Genomic DNA, 6,000 nt, shown 5'->3' with positions numbered 1-6,000 from the left:
GTCCAAAACTCTATGTGCTAAATATTTCCTTAACTCTCCTGCTATAGCCAAAACAGAGGTGTAAAATTGAACTCTCTGATAACCAAAACAGAGATGTTAAAATAAACTTTCTGTTTCCCTAAAACTCTCTGCTCTTAACAATATCTTTAACTATCCTCCTTGTAACTAAAACAGAGGTGTTAAACTAAACTCTCTGCACTACCCTGCTGTACTAAATGTCGTACAAAAATATATGCCCTAAAATACTACCCTTAAATACTGGACTAATACTGTCATGCATATAAACTTAAGATATAAAACCCAACGCCAATCTATATAAGAATCTAAACCGTCCAACGAGTTCCTTGCCATTAGGGCTCCACTTCTCGCGATCTCCTCTGCGCGTCCCTTCGTCTTATCTCTGTATTCTCCTCTCTCCACTTCCTTCTTTTCGGTCCTTTCTATTCATTGTTGTAATAAAGGGTTAGATTATGATCAAAATAGTTATTTTGGAAAATGCCAAAATGACCCTACAACATAAGTACATCAAAAGTAGTAACTTTTGGTGATCATGGCGAGTAAGGTCATCAAAAGTAGTAACTTTTGGTGATCATAGCGATTAAGGTACATCGAAACAACTGAGCTCTCAGTATGTCGTATAGTACCAGAATACACATTTAATATTTCAATTTGATATTTCGAAACAAAACATTCAAATCGTGAAAAATGGGGAAAAATGGCGAAAGATTTTTATGGTGAATCGAGTTTTCAAATCGTACCATTTCACCATTTTTCAACATTGGAAACCCCCAAATATTCATACTCATTATTAATCATATGGCATAATAGATTTAAACAAGGATAATATAGCAAAGAACCCAGGAGGTGACCGGGACATGATTTCAGGCCTGACCGGGACCGGGACCGGGATACAAAATGTGACTTGACCGGAACCGGGACTGAGATTATCTGAGATTATCAATTTACCGGGACCGGGACCGGGACTGGGATGAAAAATGTGACTTGACCGGGACCGGGACTGGGATAGCTCAAAATTGCCAATCCCGGTACCGGGATTCTCGGTACCAGGAATTGCGGTCGATTACTGGTTAATTCATGATCATAATTTATTACTCAAACTTGTTTAGCAATTTTAAACATTGTTGTATTTGGCTCAGAGGATGTTTAGAGGAAGATGAAATTCACAATGAATGAAAGGAAAAACTTAAAATCACAGTGAATGAAATTATGTAAAAGATCCCGGTCAAAATCCCGGCAAATTGGAGTGATTGACCGGGACCGGGACCGGGACCAAGAATCCCGAATTAACCGGGACCGGGACTGGGACCGGGATCATAAATAAATAAATCAGCATTTGACCGGGACCGGGACCGGGACCGGGATAGCTCAAAATTGCCAATCCCGGTACCGGGATTCCCGGAACCGGGAATCCCGGTCACCTCCTGAAAGAACCTTCAAAACCGAAGTACAACTAAAGAACTGATGTGACATTCAAATAGTTTTTCGCCGAAATATGTGTTCACTGAGGTTTAACAAGACTACTTCGATGAGGTGTGCAGAATGAACTTTGCTGGTGTTCAAAAAGATGCGACTATAAGCTTTCCAACAACTTGTAAGTTTTTGGTCGAAATGAGTTATTTCTAGTTTCTAAAGTGAATATTCACTCTAGATTTTTAATACTTTCAACACTACTATACAAACGCTCCTATTACTGTAACGAAATCTATAAAAACATTGAAAGCAGTAAGAAAACTTGGCAGATAATAAATGAGCTTAGGGGCAAAAGAAGGAAAACAACCAAACCACCTTTCATCATTAATAATGAAAGAATCTTGAACCGGAGAGCAATTGCCAATGGTTTTAATTCCTGGTTCGTATCAATTGCTCCCAACTATCACAACTGACTTGTCCTCTGGTATTCCAATTCTCCCCATGAAAACATTCCATGACTTCCTTAGCCCTAGTAACTCTCGATCTATTATGTGAGAGGACAGCAGTCCTGAGGAGGTTTTAAGAATAATCAAAGAATTTGAAAATGGAAAGGCCAGTGATATTCCCATAACCGTTATCAAAACTTCGTCCCACGTTATTGCACCAATTGTCAGCAGATACTTAAACAAGCTGATGTCAAATGGTATATTCCCTGATATACTTAAGACTGGCAGAATCACACCCGTCTTCAAAAAAGGTAATCCAGAAGAAATAGAAAACTACCGTCCTATATCCACCTTGTCCATATTTGGCAAAATATTTGAGAAAATCATATATTCTAGGATTTATTCGTTAGTCAGCTCACAGGGAATAATATCTAAGACTCAGTTTGGTTTCAGGCAATCGCACTCCACCTCCCATGCAGTAAACTACTCTGTTGACCTCATATCTAAGCACATCAAATTGAAGCACCATGTGTTAGGCATATTCATCGACCTCAGCAAAGCTTTCGATACTATAGATCACTCAACATTACTTACCAAACTAGAAAGGTATGGCATCCGTGGCGTGGCAAACGATCTGATCAAGAGCCCAGGTCAAGATTAGTTTGAAATGGTCGCCTATGGCGTTTTTGATGGTCGTTTTTACACACTCGGCCTCGCCAGCCTTCGGCTGGCTCGGCCTCGTTAGAGTGAAGTCATTCTCAATCTCGGCCTCGCCAGCCTTCGGCTGGCTCAGCCTCGTGAGAGTGATATCAGTTAAACAATTAAACTTCAAGTTAATTGAGTAGTCGTGAAATGAGACGACATCTCTTCAGTTTCACGACTAATGGTACATTATTACATTCAGAAACTTATTACTAGGCACTAGGCAGTGAGTGCGTTTGATAAACTGGCACAGTAAGTGATATGTCATATGATACCGATGGTTAAGTGTCAGTATTATTAGTTTCTCCAGAGGGATCCGGGAGGGAGGTGAGTCTAGCCACGTGCAGGGGAGCAAGCTTCGTATCCTAGAATCATCTAGAGTATAACAGTGCTTAGTGTATTCATTGAAATAATTACCAGATGAGTATGAAATTGTAAATTTTGAAATTAGATAAAAAATTTCTGATAATTCTTTGATTTATTTGAAACGCAAGGATATATTTTTCAAGCAGTTTATATAGGCCACCACCATGTATACATGTGCGCCTTACAACTCGTTAAATCGACTGAGGGCCACGTTTTGGTACATCAGTATACTGCATGATACGTCACTCTTGAAGTGACTTCGGCATTATGTTGAGAATTTGTGTGCGACTTTTGAATCTGAAGCTTGCTTTAGACATGTCGCTTGTAAGCAAACGATATTAATTGTTGATGCTACAACGTCCGGGCGAAATGTAACAACTGTGAAACCGAATGGTGAGTTGTAATACATTGCGGGAGCAAGCAAATTGAAAATGCATTTATAAAGTACTGTTGGTGTTTACACTAGCACTGTAGTCTTAGATGATTCTAGGATGCAAAGCTTACTTCACCTAGAACATATGAGTTCCCTTATGTGGCTGGACTCACCTCCCTCCCACTTGCACTGTTCAAGATGATTTCATGAGCACATCCTGGGAATTAAAAGGTAATTATGGTAAAGGATAATGACAGCTGTAGCTACAATATTAAATTGATTTGTGAAAATCGGTCTCGGATGTGAAGCTTCCTTAAGCCAAACCCTAATAATACTGTACCACTCGAACTTAGAGAATTTTCTAAATGAATCTAGACTAAAGGAACCAACTTGAATCCATACAATTTTGAATGCTAAAGTTTAAAATACCGCTTTATATTATCACCATTCACCAGACACTATAGCTGGAGAGGGATTGTTTGTCCCAGTTTTGGTCGTCACCATGACAACTGAACTTGTTTTTACAGAATCGCGGATTTATATAGTAAATTTGGTCAAATCGGGCGACCAATTTTAACTAGCTAGATTTGGCGCCAAATTTAAAATATGGTCGTTCAGTCGCCATACGACCAAAAAAAACTAGCGCGGCACTTGCTAGATAGTTAAAATATGGTCGTTCAGTCGCCATACGACCATAAAAAACTAGCGCGGCAGAAAAACTATTTATTTGCTAATTGGAAATTATTTGCGTGTGAACGACCAATTATTGGTCGTATGGAACTAATAAAAACAAAAGTTTGATACATCAAACTGGGCAATCTTGTGTGATTGGTCGGCTTGGAGATGGCTAGATAGTTAAGGATCTTGACCTGGGATCAAGAGCTACCTAACTAATCGATTTCAGTACACTGATGTTGTAGGAGAAAAGTCTGACCTACTTCCAATAAAATTTGGGGTTCCCCAGGGGTCAATTCTCGGACCCCTTTTATTCCTACTTTACATAAATGATATCTCTAATAGCTCTAGCTTGGGATCGTTTGTTACCTTTGCGGATGACACCAACATTTTTGTTATTGGTAAAACTGCACAAGAAGCATATGAACGCAGCAACGCCCTACTTTCAAACCTTCAAACATACATGCGGGCTAACAAGCTTCGCATAAACATGTCAAAATGCTGCTACATTCACTTTAGACCTAAGTCACGTACTGAAGCAAACGTTGAAGAAGAATTCATAATGAATATAGACAACTACCCCATTAAAAGAGTAACGTCAGCTAGATTTTTAGGAGTCGTCATTGACGAAAATCTAACATGGGAAGAACATATAATAGCTCTAAAACGAAAGCTTAACCATGCCACCTCAACTCTGTGTCGTCTACGCTGCTCCCTCCCAGAATTTCTCCACAGACAGTTATACTACACTCTTTTTGAATCCCATCTGTCGTACTGCATATCAGCATGGGGTGGGGCAGCTAAAAATCGTATAAGCTCAATATTCACTGCACAGAAGTACTGTCTGAGGGTCTTGTTTGGTGATAGAGCAGCCTACCTGGATAAATTCAAAACGTGTGTTCGAACCAAACCATTTACTGACCAGAAACTTGATAGTAAATTTTATAAAAAAGAGCACACTAAACCTCTGTTTAAAAACAACGAGATACTCACTGTACAAAATCTTTATACTTACCATAGCTACATAGAATTATTCAAGATCATGAAGTTGTCTACTCTTATGTCTATGTATGAAGAGTATTCTCGTTCTTCCAGGAAACCAATGCTTATTATCAATAAACCGGATCCCCCAGACAACCATAACACGAGGTCAACGAAAATATGGAATATAATGACCCCTAACCTTAAAATCTTTGATTGCTTTGTTAGTATTTCTTGCCTGAAATCCAAACTGAAATCTTCACTACTTTCCAACCAGCATTGTCATGCCGTGTATGACTGTACAAATAAAGACTTTGATATTTGTAACCTTACATTTTCGTAGGCTCCTGCAGGGATTCCACCTGACCTCCAAAATTTCATGACCAAATCGACTTACTCTGCCAGGTATTCCTCTGTCAAGTTAAATATGATGTGTGAGTGAGTAAGTGTAGTGTAAAGAGATCCTATTTTTGTATCCAATTTGAATTCTAATAAAGACCCTAAGCATTATGATCAAATTTTTAGTACAATAGTTATATCAGGGTTGACATCTATGATTAATATTATAACCCAATATTCATTTCTTTTTCTCCCCTAAATTTAAACCCCCAGCCCCCACTTAGACATTTAGCCATGATTTAGTATTGAACACCCAAAATACTTACCGTCCTTAATAATCGTAAAGACCATTTGTTACAAAATAGCTGCTAGAATAATGCATGCCAAATATTCCCTCTTACACCCACAAATTATGTTGCCTTCCTATCAACGCCTCTAATTTGGTCACTAATCAACCAGACTAGCGTTCTGGTGTATACAAAAGCTACCAGCCAGTACATTCCTTGCCCCACTAGTTGATAGTCAAAAAACCATACAGCTCAGAACAAACGGCCATTTACCACTAAGAGCATTATATGTTTTCATTTGTTTAAATTTTATGCTGTAAAATGTGCTAAAACTTTGATTATTTGTTTAATTGATTATTTGTTTAATTGATTGGAAGGGTGATATGATTTATAATCACAC

The sequence above is a fragment of the Bolinopsis microptera genome, chromosome 13, assembly GCF_026151205.1.
Source record: "Bolinopsis microptera isolate Bmic1 chromosome 13, MBARI_Bmic_1.0, whole genome shotgun sequence".
NCBI classification, from domain to species: Eukaryota; Metazoa; Ctenophora; class Tentaculata; order Lobata; family Bolinopsidae; genus Bolinopsis; species Bolinopsis microptera.
Note: the sequence above shows the minus strand (reverse complement) of the source record.